Source organism: Coptis chinensis, chromosome 7 (assembly GCF_015680905.1).
Source record: "Coptis chinensis isolate HL-2020 chromosome 7, ASM1568090v1, whole genome shotgun sequence".
NCBI lineage: Eukaryota > Viridiplantae > Streptophyta > Magnoliopsida > Ranunculales > Ranunculaceae > Coptis > Coptis chinensis.
Genome location: NC_141462.1, coordinates 18207369 through 18225390, shown reverse-complemented (window position 1 = coordinate 18225390; position 18022 = coordinate 18207369). Strand labels below are relative to the sequence as shown.

Sequence of the window (18022 nt, the reverse complement as noted above, 5' to 3'; positions counted from 1 at the left end):
ATAGTATTCAGTTTGTGTAGGTAGTTCTCTGTTCCTTGTATTGTGCTTAAAGAGACATTACAATAAGCAAAACTTGTATAATAGGAAGTTTAGTTATAACCCGTATGGTTGAACTCAGTCCCTAGCCTTAGCTTTCCCTGCATCAGACCAACTAGATTCGGTGGCTATAAGGATAATGAATTTTGTCATGCGATCACACCAACCACTTATGGTACACTTTTGAATACCATAACAACATCGGCCTCAAAGCAAAAATGAAAGGAAGGCATATTTTACCTTTTTATTCCCATCACAAAAGCTAGTCTCTACTAAAAATATCTATCATATCATTCAATAACTATGGAATATACATTCCACTTCAAAAAACCATACAAACCATACCAGATTATTACCGTCTCAAACAAATCTTCATATAGAGATGTCTTTCTAACAGTTGAGAAAGACCCACAAATAGATATATACCTTAAATTAAAAGAAACAAAAGATTTTGTCAAAACAAATAGACTAAAGTACAATACAAAACACAAATAGGATTGGATAGAAAGAAAAAATCCCACTGCAAAATGGAGCTTGACCAGAAGCAGTGAGTTGGGACAAAAAAAAAATGGCAACACAATCCCCACCCTATCTATCTATACTTTGCAGATTCTCCTCAAGTTCAACTTATGCACATTAACTGGTTGTCATCTCACGTGTGGTAACAAATATATCAAATTAAGCTCTGAGGTGTGATTTGACAATGATCCAGAAGTTTCCAAATGCTAGCTATAGAAACTTTTAAGGCTCGATCGAGTACGAAATTATATAAAAAGACTTTTGCATATGTTTTTGCATAAGCACATATGCTGAGCACATATGCATTCAAATGGTTAGTCACAAACTTAGGAGTTGAGACGATGCCAGTAGGGCTTGAGGAGTTGAGTTAATAGCGTCGTGCCGTCACATACTCATAGTCCAATCCGAGTGAAAACCATGACTCACCCAAAATTTTGGCACATATTATTAGTGATTTAGTTCTATACCCAAAAAACACAAATATTAGTAGTCCATACTCCAAATTAGGGGTGTTTATGGGTCGGTTTTGGTTTGGTTTTTATCGGTTTTCCTACCGGGTTTGTGTATTTTGGTTTTTTTTTTATATTTATAAAATCCGGATCCATACCCATTAATTAAGTCGATTTCAGTTAGGATTTCGGTTCCTTCTCGGGTTATATATTATTATTGCTATTAAAGTTAGTTTTTAGTGCGATAATAACATTTGCCACTGATATTTTTATACTCTCAAAAGAAGTAATAATCATAAATTCAATAGTCTTTCAAGTTTCAAAGTTTTCTAAAAACTTTAAGTACATCCCATAAAATGTACGTACACGTGTATTTTACGAACACGTGTACATTATACTACATGTGCATGCGTCATATATAGAATATAAATACATGTATTACAATTATATTGTTAGTTACTTAGTTAGCATTGCACGTATTCATTATTATATATATACACGTGTAATATATCAAGCACGTACACACGTATTAGTTAATATATATAATGTATTAGTTAATTTATAGTATACATTTGGACGTTAACATTATTATTAACATTTATAATACACATGTTTAACGTGATATTATAAAACATGCATTTAATAATACACATTAATTTTTATGTTATATCTCTACTAGTAGTATCTCCTATAACTAACCTGGACCCTTAAATTCATCCGGGTATTTTTCTTACGCATAATACCCCCAAATGAATAATTAAATCAAATACCTAAATACTATTAAGAATGACTATTTGGTCTTTTTACACCCATGTAAATTTTTAGTACCGATATTGTCCTTCAATTAAAGTGTTGTTTAACATTGTTTAATAGGGGTAATCGGTCATTTCATGAGGTGGTTAATTAAAAAACCAAATCCACGCCATTTTAAATTGTACACACACAATAAATACCCACTTAATATTAATTACGTGTCATTAATTACCATAAATACATAGAGCCCTTTCACTTTCCGTCTCCCTCTCAGTCTCCACTTTACGTCTCTCCCACTTTCTTTTGCCAACAGTAAAAGATAACCAAATGAAAAAAATTCATATTTTCTCCTACTCTTGAAAGTTTAATTCATACTTCTCTTCCTTTTTGCTCGCCTCAATCTCTCACAATGTATCTTATGGTTTCTTCCCCTCTTTTTTCGATTTGAATGTGGCATCACCTTGAATCTCATGTAAGTTATTTATGATTTATAATTTATTTTTGATTAGTTTGATTTTTCTCCTTTCTCCATTTGCTAGCATCTTCAGGCCCCAATTGAATCATTTGAAAGTATTGAATTTAAATATCTTTCCGACACGCTAACAACCATTCCACTATTCACGTTGTTACAGATTCTACAAGTCACTTCCTCCGATAACCAAGGCGTATGGGACCGTCTGTTTTTTGGCCACTGCATCATATCAATTGGGAATATATAATCTTGATCATATTGCGTTAATACATGCATGAACTAGTCTTTTCACGCTTTCAGGTATGAATTTCCTTCCTTCCTTCCTTAATATATATATATTGCAAAGTATTACAGTGTTTTGAATGTATATTGGTTTATAAGGGGAAAAAATGTGTTAACAGGACATGTATGCAAAGAACCCGAAAGCCAAGTATTTGGGTGCACTGTCAATGGGAGAAATAGCAGGTTTGGAGAACACTATTCCAACCTACTATACATACTCGCCAGAGATGGTTTGTGGTCACTCCTTACTTTGCAAGAGCCATAAAGAACTCTGGGGATATGATCATGACTGACCTTGGCCTGCGTCAAGTGTTAGCACCAAATGGGGAATTGTTGCAAAAAGGTGATACCTGCTACAATATTGAACTTGCTCACACTTTGGAGGCAATAGCAGAATACAGGCCTCAAGCATTATATAATGGGACTGTTGGTGAGAGCTTTGTCAAGGATGTGAGAGAAGCTAGTGGGATTTTGACAATGGAAGACCTCAGGAGCTACAAAGTGAAAGTAATGGATGCGATGGTTGTGGATGTAATGGGCTACACCATCTTAGGAATGCCACCTCCTTCAAGTGGTACTGTTGGACTCTCTTTGGTAAATGATTCTCCTCATCTTAACTGTGTTTTAGTCAACCTGCTACAAAAAGTTTCTAGGTTAGCAGCAAGTACACATATTAGGTTTGATTTCCTCGTTCGAATTAAAGCTTTTCAGGCTTGCAATGTGTCAGCATAATTGGGAGTTTTGAGGCTCTTTCCCTTGAGAATTATAGCATCTACCACATCAAACCATCTCCTTACTAGAGGTAAATTACAGTCCATAAAAAAATTGTACTTTGCACTTGCTTAAATTAACTTATGGGGATGGTATTATGTAGTAAAAGCTCTAAATTTCAAGGGAAAGTGGCTTATCTCTTCGCCCTTACTCCCAACATAACTTAATGGTTATTTCGTCATTCTGCAAATGCTATAACGTGCATGTTCATCATTTAGACAATAAAAAGTATTGAAGAATTAAAGAATAATCTGACATAAGCTAGGTACTATTAGGAACTTGCCACTTCTGCTTAATAAGCAATCTAATACCTTGGTCCATTTTAGATAAGGAAAGTTGTTTTTGCCTGCATAGCAAAAGGAGCGTTACAAATATTTTGAATAGCTATGGGACACATGATGCTGTAAAGGGTCTTAATAGTCGTTACGAATAATGTTTAACAAATGTCATAATATATCTATTTTTTCTTTGAGCGTCTACTCTTTACTGATATTAACTTTTGATAATCATGTTATGAATATTTTGGATAGCTATGGGACTCCTGATGTTGTAAAGGGTCCTTTGGGTCTTCATCGCCTAATCGAAGCTCTAAAGCACATGTTTGCTATTCGAATGAATCTTGGTGATCCAGATTTCATAAATGAAGCAAATTATGTTTCTAACATGCTCTCCCCATCTTTTGCTAAGGAACTTAGTGAAAAGATATTTGATAACACCACTTTTCTTTCTGAGTACTATATGAGCTGGTTCAGACAGAAACCTTAAGATATACAAAACTATTTTATGTATTTTGTTTATAATCCATTTTAACTTGCGGAAATACTACCACATAAGACTGTTACTAATGAGTTCTGACTATATCTTTGTTGTCAGATGGAGCCAACTAAAAGATCATGGGACGAGCCATTTCTACATCGTCGATGCAGAGAGAAATGCAGTATCAATGACAACTACAATAAATTATCCTTTTGGAGCAGGGGTGCTCTCACCATGTACTGGTATTGTGCTTAACAATGAGATGGATGGCTTTCCAACACCAACTAAAAAATCTAAGGACAAACTTCCTCTTGCTCCGTTAAATTATATTGAACTGAACAAGAGACCTTTATCTTCCATGACACCACTTATCGTTCTTAAGGTATATTATCCATAACATCGAACCAACATGCTATTTTTATCTATTTAGAAGGAGTTGAAACCTTTATGGCATGTAATGTCTGGTGCAAAAGATATATCTAACTGAATAATTTCATATCATTTGTGGACAACATTAGGTTGTTTGCAGTTTGTAGGTGAAGTCGTAACCAAGGGTGTTGTCCAATAAAGGAGACATCTCTTATCTTGTTGTAGAAGTGTGTTCTTATGAATTATTGAGTTATGATATTCGACAGTTTGTTTTCAGTAGAGCTTTTGAACAATGCCTACGATAATGAAATGAACTGCCCAATTGCATATCGCTTTTGCACTAATTTGATACGGAAAGATATTCAAATTCTAGACTTTCTCTTCTCTCTCTTATTTCCTTCTCAAGAATCAATTTCGATTTTTTTTATGTGAGTTTTCTGATTTTTTATTTATTTATTTATCCCTACCTGTATCTTCATTAATGTTCTCTTCTTATATGTTTCTTTTCTCTTTAGCACATTATGCCTCTAATTTGTTTGATGCTTCATATCTTCACTAATAATTGGTGTTCATTTGCAGCTTAGTAACTACTCCTCTTTTTCCAAGCGTTCATCGCAAGCCTCACTTTGATCAACTCTTTAAGAGGACTGGAATCGAAGTTTGGACAAAAGTTTTGAAAGTGTGTGGTACTCAATTCGTTGAATATGATGTAATTACTTATTAGTTTCATCTCATCGCTGCTCATTTCCTTTCTCACTTTTTGTAGGTGCTCCTGGAGCTGTTAAAGTTGACAAATCTGTTGATGAGGTACTAAATTACAAGATTTATCCCTTGAATAACCCATTATCCTATATATATAAAGCTATATGCAAACTGTTTCGACCCCCACATACGTGGCAAACGTCCATTATTAGGGGTCTCTATTTTATTCATTTAATCGACAGGGCTAAAGCCCAATTTGCAATACCATATATTAATATACATACCCATTAACTCATGTGTCTAAGGCTGAACCTTAGCCACATGGTTTGCCACTAATGTACACTGATTTATGTCCATATTCATTTCTTATCAAAGAGATAATTATCAGATGAGAGTTATAGTTTATCACAATTACTCAAGCTACAAGATTACTTGAGCTACAAGGACTCTCTACTCTACCTATATAAATACCACATTATTTTTCATAAGGAACTACGTGGAAACTTGATCCCTAGAGAATAGATCTTGGGTACGTAGGCAGTCATTATCTTGGTTCAGTTTCATCTCCCCCAACATCAAATTTCTCTGTTTCTTAGTGCATTATTTACCATTGCTCTCGTTGTGTTGAAGCAATTTATTGCCGAAACATAATTGGCACCGTTTGTGGGTTTTTTGAATCCATTATCACGTGAAACAATCAAGATGGTAAGCACAAGAAGCAGACCGAACAATCAACATATTCCTCCTGCCAATAGGAATCGAAACCCTCGAAATTCAAGTCGGGCAATGCAAGAACCGTTGAACAATCAAGTTGCTCCTAGTGGTAGGATCAATTCTCAACATCCAACTGTAGCAGCACCGCCGCTGCCACCGCTACCGCAAACGACGGTACAAACACCTCTGAAAGAAGGCGTCACGGAAGAAAGTATAAGGAAAACCTTCATCCCAAACTGGACCGACCTCGCAGATTTGAGGAAAATCGCCATCTTAGACAAGTCCGACCAGACAGGGAAAGAAGGCGTCACGGAAGAAAGTATAAGGAAAACCTTCATCCTAGACTGGACCAACCTGACAGGGAAGGCCGACCTCGCAGATTTGAGAAAAATTGCCATCCCAGACAGGGAAAAAAGGCGTCACAGAAGAAAATATAAGGAATACCAATATCCCAAATGAGACTGACTTGATAGGGAAGGCCGACCTCGTTAACCTGAGGAAAATCGTCGTCCTAGACAGGTCTGATCCGATAAGGAAGGAAGGTGTCACAAAAACAACTAGAGGGAAGACCACAATCCCAGACATACTACCGACCTAGATAGGCTGGTTATACGCAAAGCAAAAAACAATCTCCAGTTGGACCCGAAAGTGTGTACCGCCTAAAATCTCTAACTCTTGTAAGAGGTAATGGTAGGTGTCATCTTCCACATAGGCTCGACCGGGTCGTCTGTCTGTTTAAATCTTCTGGATGAAATGTATTTCACTCTTCAATACAATTTTTTCCAATCTACTGGGAAAAATAATGGAGGTTTATATCGATGATATACTCGTTAAATTGAAACATACTAGTGATCATCTTTCCGATCTTCAACTTGTTTTTGATAGGCTTAACAAATATAACATGAGACTCAATCCCGCCAAATGTTCTTTTGGCCTCTCTTCTGGAAAATTTCTGGGATACCTCAAGACTCGTAGAGGTATTGAGGCTAATCCCGATCGATATCTGCTACCGTTATTGATATGCCATCACCAAAAATAAGAAGGAAATTTAATGACTTACCGGGTCGGCTTGCCAGCTTCTTTATAGATTTATTTATAAATATTCCAATCGTTGTCATCCCTTCTTCCAGACTTTAAAGAGGGCCGCAACTTGGAATGTTGATTGTGAGATGGCATTGCAACAACTGAAGAAATACTTGGTCAATCCTCCTATATTGACAAGTCCTTCAACAGGTCAACCTAGTGGCATATACCTGGCAGCTACAACTCAAGCTGTTAGTGCTGTGTCTTTTCATTGATGATGGTAGACCCGTCTTTTTTATTAGTAAGACTTTAACCAGAGCTGAGTCTCGTTATTCAAAGATGGAAAAAATTGCACTTGCATTGGTTAATGTCGCTCGCCGATTGAAACCATACTTCCAGGGGAGGTTGGTCAGAATTTATACTGAAAATCCCTTACGCAAGATCTTTCGTAATGCACATGAATCAAGTAGATTAGCCGAATGGGAAAGTTATCTTAATGCATATAGCATTGTCTTTGAAAGTCGTATTACATCAAAAAAAAGGACATGCTCGCTTCTTTGATGGCTGATTTTCCGATTAATGATTCTCCAATTGACGATTTCTTGCGCCAGGAAGAATCTATGGAAGACAGTCTGCCGCCAATAACTGGGGGAGACGAAGACCAACATGAAAACGCAATTCCTAATCCCATTGACCTATGAATTGTTTACTCGGATGGCTCCCATAGTAAATGGTCCGAATTGATGCGTTTTTGTTAAACCCGACGGAGAAAAGATTGGGAAATTCAGGCGACTTGGCTTCGCTTCGGCTTCAAATAACGGCGCGAAGTATGAGGGCTGCCATTTGTGCCTTGAGAACAACTTTGATTAACCGGGAGCGAAAAGCTCCAGCTTATACACGGATTCTCGCCTTGTTGCCAATCAGTTTGGTGGGTCTTTTGAAGCAAGAGATGAGTGTATGGCGACTTATCTTAGTTTAATACATAGTCTTGCTCGACAATTTGATAGCATCTCTATCACTCAAAGACCCCGAAATGACATACGTCATGCAGATTCATTGGTTTATCTCTCCGCCGTCGTTAGAAGCGAATGGTCAAGACACATCACTTTTGCAGTCATCTTTTCGTCAGTCTAAGTTTGAATGTTTTTACGCTCGCTTAGTTCATTACTATCATTACGAAAAAATCTGATGAAGTTACCACATTTAGCTTTGTCAGTCTAAGTTTGAATGCTTTTACGTTCGCTTAGTTCATTACTATCATTACGAAAAAATCTGATGAAGTTACCACATTTAGCTTTGTCAGTCTAAGTTTGAACGCTTTTACGCTCGCTTAGTTCATTACTATCATTACGAAAAAATCTGACGAAGTTACCACATTTAACTTTGTCAGTCTAAGTTTGAATACTTTTACGCTCGCTTAGTTCATTACTATCATTATGAAAAAATCTGACGAAGTTACCACATTTAGCTTTGTCAGTCTAAGTTTGAACGCTTTTACGCTCGCTTAGTTCATTACTATCATTACGAAAAAATCTGACGAAGTTACCACATTTAGCTTTGTCAGTCTAAGTTTGAACGCTTTTTACGCTCGCTTAGTCATTACTATTGCTACGACAAAATTTGACGAAGTTACTACGTTTAACTTCGCCAGTCTAAGTTTGAACGCTTTTATGCTCGCTTAGTTTGTTACTATCGCTAGGACAAAATCTGACGAAGTTACCACATTTAACTTCGTCAGTCTAAGTTTGAACGCTTTTACGCTCGCTTAGTCCATTACTATCGTTCCGACAAAATCTGACGAGGTTACCACGTTTAGCTTCGTTAGCCTAAGTTTGAACGCTTTTATGCTCGCTTATCCTAATTTTGCAAAGTTAAGTACGTATTGGAGGAGTTTTTCTCTACATGGGGGCGTCTCGTTCTATTTCATTTCAATTATATAAATCTACAACATTGTCAGTTTTCCGCAGGTATGTTATCTGACACAACCACAATATTCAATAGCAAACCCATCTTTATTTTTATTTTTCATTAAAAGAAGTTTTAGCTCTATGGTATTACATTCACACAATTACCTAATCAATTGTCTCTGTCAATTGTTTTATGGTTGTTCGATTAAATCTTCATTTTTTTTCTTCGAAATTTGCATTAAACCCGGCAGCTTTTAGCTTTTGGTTAACTATTTTTTAAGTAGTTATTATTTTTCTAAGGCATTGTGTCGATCTTTTTCTACGAAAATTTTCCGGCGAAAAATTTTCGTCAGCGTCATTATTTTTTTCAAGGCATTGTGCCGATCTTTCTACGAAAAATTTTCCGAGCGAAAATTTTCGTCAGCTTCATTATTTTTTCTAAGGCATTGTGCCGATCTTTCTACGAAAAATTTTCCGAGCGAAAATTTTCGTCAGCGTCATTATTTCTTCTAAAGCATTGTGCCGATCTTTCTCTGAAAAATTTTCCGAGCGAAAATTTTCGTTAGCGTCATTATTTTTTCTAAGGCATTCTGCCGATCTTTCTACGAGAAATTTTCCGAGTGAAAATTTTCATCAACTTCATTATTTTTTCCAAGGTATTGTGCCGATCTTTCTATGAGAAATTTTCCGAGCGACAATTTTCGTCAGCTTCATTATTTTTTCTAAGGCATTGTGCCGATCTTTCTACGAGAAACGTTCTGAGAGAAAGTTTTCGACAGATTCGTTATTTTTTTTTAAGGCATTCTGCCGATCTTTCTATGGGAAATTTTCCAAGTGAAATTTTATGACAGCTTCATTATTTTTTCTAAGGCATTGTGCCGATTTTTCTAAACGAATCTTTTCGACCGAATTGAACCTTTCCAACAGTTTCATTATTTTTTCTAAGGGATTGAGCTGCTTTTTCTGAGCAAATCTTTCCGAAATAAATTGAAACTTTCTCGGCCGCTTCGTTATTTTTCTAAAACATTGAGCCGATCTTTCTCAACGAAACTTTTGTCAGCTTCTTTAATTCTTCTACGATATTAATTGACACTTTTTTGCGCGAAACTTTTATTCATCGACTCTTTGTGAATATATTTTGCTTGTAAAACCGTTGTTTCTCCGTGCAGCGTAAATTCACATTACATCAAATTCCTAAGCGAAAATTATCTTCACCTTCTTTATTTCTTCTAAGGCATTGAGATCATGCAGAGCAAAACTTTTCTTTACAGCCTTTTTGTGAATTTCTTTCGCCCGTAGTACCGCCGTTTCAATCTACGGTATATGTATATATATATATATATATATCTTTTTGGATCGGTGAGTTGGCTCAGAGACAACTCATCGTCATCAACCTCAAGTTTGTACCAACAGTAATAGAAAACACACCCTTTTCCGTCCGCAACCATACTGCCACCCCTCAAAAGCCTATCATCGGATTATGTAAACTCAAATCCAACCGTATGGATTGATCTCTACAATCACAAGACCTCATCCACCAAAATTCATTACAATCCAAAAGCAGATCACAAAGATCCAACGACTTAAAATTGAGAAAAAAAAAATAAAGCTATTTCACGGACTATCGAGGACGATGAAGCACATATAATATTTCTTCCAATACTGGAGAGCGAGTTCATGTGGGACACTACTAACTTATTCATCCAAAATAACGGTGGGGCACTTAAGGTCCACAAGTGAGTCCAGCAGTTATGTTGAGGCGATGCTTGTTTAGCCTTACATCACTTCTTTTTTCACCGACATTTATAGTAGTTTGTCATATTTGGACTTCTTTATGTTTTTTGTGTCAGGGGCTTGTACTATGAACGTTTCAAACTTAAGTTCTTTTTTATTGTGATCGGCTTTTATAACAAAGCCTAATACACAGGCCTAGCTAATCCATCCAACCCTGTACAAGTCCCGTCTAATCGGTCCACCGATTACTTCAACGATTAGATACCAACTCAGTTCGGCTATGCGCCTAGCGCCGAGCCACCGCCTAGCCTGATTTTTATACCACTGCATTACACATCCTACTCCTGGTTCTTCATTCCGCTTATCTTTTCTCATTATTTTTCCTCATTGATTTTATTTTCTCTTCTTTGCTATATGAACTTCGTTCATTTAATTTATTCTGCTGGCATGCGTCGTCGAAATCAATTTTCGTATTATTACATAATACATTCGGTATAGTTTCGACCATCAATTTCTTTTGCAATTTTTTCTGTGCATCTTTTATTTTTTCTGTGCATTTTCAGCCATCTTTTCTTTAACTACATTGCGTCCTGTATACGTTAGTTTGTAATTATTTCATTTTTGATAATTCGCGAAATTTTCCCGATTGTTCATTTTTCTATCATTTACGTTCACACGACACTTTGTTATACATTCCGCTTACTCTTTTCTTATTCCATTTTTTCCTTGCTTTTTCTTCTCTTCTTTGCCATGTGAACTTTGTTCGCATGACAAAGAGGGGGCAGTGTTTCGACCCCCACATACGTGGCAAATGTCATGTCGGACATATCTCAGATGGCGGTCTTCCCTAAAATTGCTTTTCAGAGGTAAATCTTTCCTTTGAGATTGGACGTGTCTAGGATAGTAGTTATCCTTGCCAATCCGATTCTCCCCATAAGTACGGGTAATAGGGTCATTACTCTTAGATCGTGCACTGGTTGATTGTGCTTAAGAAATAAGACGTTGCTGAGGACGATGAAGTGGATCTTCAAGACGGTCCCATACACCGGAATGGCTCAAGTCCCCCTTCGGGTCGCCTTTGACGTTGTTGAATTTGCGGCATCGCCCACCGCCTTTGCCTTTTGCCGCCTTCCTTCTCAAGTTCCTATTTAAATTTTTGACTCGTCAGAACTCACGCCAACCGCATTAGGGGTGAATTGGCCGCTACTATCACCTTTTCCGTTAGTTGGTGTGGAGAGTAATGTCCACGCCCATATCCATGTCAACCGGGAAGGATCGACATGGATAGACGGCGGACCGCATGGAGGATTACTGACTTGTCGGTTTTCTTGTTGCAAGACTGTTAGGGGTGGTGGCGGCACTTGTACTGCCTTTTGCGGTGGCGGTGGCGGAGGCGGTGGCGGTGGCGCTTCTACAGTTGGATGTTGAGAATTGATCCTACCACTAGGAGCAACTTGATTGTTCAATGGTTCTTGCATTGGCCGATTTGAATTTCGAGGGTTGCGATTCCTATTAGCAGGAGGAATATGTTGACTATTTTGTCTGCTTCTTGTGCTTACCATCTTGATTGTTTCACGTGATAATGAATTCTAAAATCCCCACAGACGGTGCCAATTATGTTTCGGCAGTAACCTGCTTCAACACAACGAGAGCAATGGTAAAGAACGCACTAAGAAACAGAGGAATTTGATATTGGGGAGATGAAACCGAACCAAATAATGGTTGCCTCACGCACTCCAAGATCTATTATCTAGGGATCAAGTTTCAACGTAGTTCCTTATGAAAAATAATTTGGTATTTATATAGGTAGAGTAGAGAGTCATTGTAGCTCAAATAATCTTGTAGCTTGAGTAATTGTGATAGACTATACCTCTCATCTGATAATTATCTATTTGATAAGAAATGAATCTGGACATAAATCAATGTACATTAGTGGCAAGCCATGTGGCTAAGGTTCAGCCTTAGACACATGAGTTAATGGGCCTGTACATTGATCCATGGTATTATAAATTGGGCTTTAGCCCTGTTGATTAAACGAATAAAATGGAGACCCCTAATAATGGACGTTTGCCACGTATGTGGGGGTCCAAACACAAACATTAAACATATTTTGAGTTCATGCAAATTCTTTGTACGTACAACACTTTTTAAGTTGTTTCTGGTTGTGGATTGAATTGCACAGGGCCATGCCAATAGCAAAGTTTCAAATATGTTCGGTGGAACTCAAGATAAATGTGTTGCTTGGAAGAAAACCGTTTACCCAATTGAAAAGGTATTAGGAAAATGTTTATCAAGTTTTACTATCTTTATATGTATTGTTTAACTCTGTGGTGATAGTTGAAGCATAGGTTCAAAAAACCAAATGAATTACACACTTGGGAAGAGACCTTGGTGCTATTACTATTACCTAAGCTTTAGGCTCCCCAAACTGATTACGCGGACAATAATGCTAATAATTTACCTAAGCTTAAGGCTTCCCAAACTAATTACATGGGGCAATGCTAATAATTCTGTAGGTTGACTTGGTTCTAATATTATTTCATCAAATTTTACGACAATAAGATTGGTCATACCATGATAGAAACATCATAATTAATGACTGCTCTTACAAATAATTGGTAAAGGTGAAAACATGGAAATGCCCACCAATACTTGACTTAAGTACTTCCAGTTAACTTGGCACCAGTATCATGGGGATTTCCATTGTGTCGCCATGATACCATCAACTACTGATTCCCAACCTAAATATACTATTAGCAGTTGTATATTAGCAATTCTTACATATACTAATATTAGTAGTTATATGGAAGAACTATTCATAACCTCGAGTGTATGAATTCTCTAATTGTATATATGGTAGTTCAACTTCTTTGGTTCACTACAAAACTTATAGTAAGAACTATTTACAGGCATGATGTCAAAATGGTTGACATGATTCTTTTGAGGCGGTCAAGAAGGTTGGCACAACAGGATGCTTCTTGAGGTCATTCTAGGAACATCCTTAGTGCTTCGTTTAACTGGTTCATATGTTGATGGGCAGACGAACAAGCATTCCAATATATAAAAGTGCTTTCTTATTAAGTTGAACATATTCTTATGCTACAATTTTTTATTTATTGGTGTCGAGTTATGAGCTGTCCTTCCAGGGATTGATTTGTTCTTACTGTTTCTAACTGAAATGTATAAATGTAGATGATGGGCAAATTTAAGAAGAACATTTGTTGCAAATGTTATCTAGAATCATTCAATGGATTGACCCACCTCATTAGATTTCAGCCACTATTGAAGATGGAAAAACTGAAAAGTTCTATGTTGGGGTCAATTTGAGTTGCCAGTCTTTGTACTATTTATTACCATGCTCACAATTTCTTCTGATTTGTCTCAGTGAAATGCTTGATGGTTGCCGTGCGTTGCTTTCTGTAGCCCCTCTAACTACTCCCTTGGTGTTTGACAAGCTACTAAAATCATTAAGGTTAGGATCATCCTCCTTGATATATCACTACTACAACACTTCTCAATACCACTACTACAGTAATGTGTGTGTGTGTGTGTGTGTGTGTGTGTGTGTGTGTGTGTGTGTGTGTGTGTGTCTATATCTATATCTATCTATCTATCTATCTATCTATCTATCTATATATATATAGAATCCGGAGGTGCCAAGCCTCTTAGAGCTTAAGGAGAGTGTCAAAGGTAATTGAGGTGTAAATGTGTAATCCTCAAAAGTTTATTTGTCTTCAAGGTATGATTATCCAACTGAATAGAGTCACCACCTATTTATATCCAACATTCAGATATTAAATCTCAGTGATATCATTCAATTGCCCAAGTCTTTCTGTACAACAATCCTTTTATATTATTTTATGTTGTTCTATAGAACGAAATGGTAGATTATGCAGATAGTGAAAGTTCTCCTGAACGTGAAGTTGAGGTGGGAGGTGCTTCAAAGATGGGAGTCATGGACTCATGGTTATGGAACTGTCATATGGTGGCTGGTGCAGGTTGCTCAAAGCCAAATGGGGTAAGTCTCTTGAAATACTTATCAGGTTTATGTTTTGCTTATAACTTCAGTCTACTGTTAATGAGACTCCATGTAGAGAAGAACAATTACAGTCAAGAGACATCTTCAGACTATTGGGTGATTTTTGTGTGTTTGGGTAACCATTATGCTATTCAAAGTTGTTATCACTTTCACCCACTTGATTTGATGTTTTTAAATTCTGAACTTAAAATAAATCATTTGAATTTGTAATGTGGTAACGATGTAAGTGCAAAGCAACCTGACGGAGAATTGCAGACAAGTTCTATGGGTATGAGCCTATCTCAATCTCTCTTTTTAAGTTTACATCGTTTTGGCCTCTCTCTCTCTCTCTCTCTCTCTCTCTCTCTCTCTCTCTCATAATTAAAAAAAATTAAAAGACCTGGATAAGAAAACCATTAGTCTATTTCTCTATATCAGGTTTGATTGTTACTTTCAATTCTCTAAATCATGCAAATTTCTTTTTATTCATCAATTCTTCATTTTTTTTTTTGAGATCTTGATTGGTTGATTGTTTCATTTGAGTACTAATTATTTGATGAATTGATAAAAATAAAAATAATATGAATTCATCTTTGCTTGGATTAATTCACTGCTCAAAAGTTATTTGAAATATGAAACATGGTTGGTCGTAGATTGTAATAAGGTAATTCACCAACTTAAGAATTAGATAAGAGTGCATAATTTTAATCCCTTTGACTTGAATTTTAGATGTTTCAGTTAACTTAGTGTTGGTATCTTTTTAAAGAAGTCGATTTGGGGATTGATGAGATCCTTTTTGAAATTGGGATTTGCTTTATACATTTAGTTTCTAAAATTGAGTTTTGGGTATTGCTTACAACATGTAGTTTTTGAAATTGGGTTTTGGGATTGAATTAAGAAGTAGGAACTAAAGTGGCTTTCAGATTTTTTTTCCCCAGACTTTATGTTTTTGAATTATATTATGAAATATTTTTTCATGTTTTCTATCTGATGTGGCCGTTCGCTTCTCATTTCTTGATTAGGAATTATTTTTCTTGGCCATGGAATATGATTGTTGTTGTTTGTGTTGTAAACCAGTAATTAAAAAAATCAATATTACTTACCGGCAAATGTTATTAAGTTTCTAATATTGTTGGAAAATGGTTGGAATGTTTCATTCATTTTTTCTTCAAATTTCACAGAGTTCTCTTTTGAGCTTGCAATAAAGACTACCCTTTTAGTGGTGATCATGTTGATTCTTTACTGGATTCAATGTACTTTTATTGTGGCCTTGCAGGTTTCCTTCCATTTGGAGGCAACAAATTTTGCGCTATTATAAATACTCTTTTTCTAAGCTTCACTATTGTTTTCTTTTTCTTTTATATACAATGTTCTACTTTATAGCATCCTATCCCATATTGATCTATGCTTGCTATTTGTAATGGAAACTACTCTCATAAGGACCTTTACAACCTATTTTTGAAATACATTTAATAACTTATGCTTGCTCTTGCGTAAAATCTAAATGGGAATCTAAATAGGTTTGATATCTACATAGGTTAGAATCGACCTCTATTTCTTAATGGGAGTCTAAATATGTTATGGAGCATTGAGCGTTTCATAACCATGTGAACTGATAGATTCTACTCTATGAACCCCTCTTGAATCTCCAGTACGCAGAGTTCCAACAGCCCCTAGATCTGCGGTGACACGAGGGACTCAATTGAATTACCATAGGTTGTTAATGGCGAATATATAGAACAAAAGAATAGTTGCTGCCTCTGCTACACTGACACATTCATACTATGCATTTTACAAGAATGGGCTAGGGGGAAAGGATAGTGTCACTAGTTGTGTTATGGCGTTGCATAAGTTGGCGTACAACGTACTCCTCAGTCATGAAAAAAATGACCAGCAAGTAGCAATATAACACTTGAAGGCATGTAGTTACCATTACTGATTTACTTCATTGTCACACCCCGAATTTCGACAGAATTCGGAAAAACAATTTTTGTTCCCGACTTTTCGATTTTCGAGGTGTGATGCACTCTCAACTCCCAAAAACCCATAATCAATTTAAATATGCGGATAATTAAAAACCAATAAAAATTTCGAATCAACAAAAGTTTTCTTCATTACAAAAATTCACAAATCTGATTAAGTTACAAATCTCCTTTCAACAACTCTTTATTTAAAATTACAAATGAAAATACAAATAACATTGTCTCAACTGAAAATCTATATTACCTCAAGGGAAAACAAAACCTATCTTGAAATGCGACGCTAACGCAAACCACAAGCAGCAACCAACCTTCTTCAACACTAAACCTGTCAAGACTTATCAACTATGTTCATTTAATGAACACACCCGATAAGCAAACATGCAAATCAGGTCAACATTATAAACAATGCTGGTGTGAGTAGCCCTAAAATATAAATTATACTTATACATATATATACCCAATAAATAAGGCAGTTAGTTCCTCCACCGAGGCGCCGTAACTTCCCACCAACCTCACAACAAACCATACGCATAATAAATAAGGCATGTAGTTCCTCCCTTGAGGCGCCTTAGCTTCCCAACAATAATACTAAGGCATTTAGTTCCTCCACAGGCGCCTTAGGTTCTAACTAAACTAATAACCAGCCAAGCATATTCTATACTTACCACATTTTATGCTCAATTACAGAGGGGGTCGTCTCTGCATAAGTAATTAGTTTGACCCACCCTTCTGCAAAACTATATACAATCATATCTTTAAAGATATATCATTAACCAACACATTACCATAATTATATTATTTAAGGCTTTCTTTGTGTGTCCCTAAAATCACGTCGTATCTATGTCTTACTTAGTTTTCCCTGGCTACCACAATCGCTTCCCAATGCCAAACATGTACATCCACATGCCTCCCCTCACATAATGAACCACTCCGTGTGTAACTACTCTGAGCGGGATGCCGCACACCAGGTAACCCTCACACGAAAGCCATTATGTGAGTACTGCCACTATTCGACATAAAATATCGCGCGTCTCGTTCTAATTTTGCGAACGGAATAATCAAGCCACTATTCGGCTATGCCAGAAGGGCCATTCAGATTCACTGAAACGCCAAAAGGGCCAATCACATTACTTACACCAGAAGGGCCATTCAGATTCACTGAAACGCCCGAAGGGCCAATCATATCACATACGCCCATCACAAAGGCCAAATCCCATGAGTTGTGGTAGCTAGGTTCTAGGATTTTCGTTACGTAATTTATTCAAGTGTCATACCTTTATATCTCGGAATAATTCTTATTCTATCCGATGCCGAGATAATTTTATTGTATCAAGCTCAACGCTTCTCATTATAATACAATCCACATTATCACGCGTGCCAATACTATTCATTGCACGATATCCAAATATCTCTATATCAAATCTCGAAACTTATTATTTCACGTACCAATCATATATTGCACTACACCATATGGAATATCTCAAGCCTTCATACATACTACAATTCATTTAAGTAGCAACTCATAATAATAATCA

At 36.5% G+C, this 18022-nt stretch overlaps 1 pseudogene; it reads left to right on the top strand.

Annotated features, from left to right (window-relative positions):
- The first annotated feature begins 2499 nt into the window (after positions 1-2499).
- Positions 2500-14626, top strand: LOC147486398 (glutathione hydrolase 3-like; annotated as a pseudogene).
- The last annotated feature ends 3396 nt before the right edge of the window (positions 14627-18022 follow it).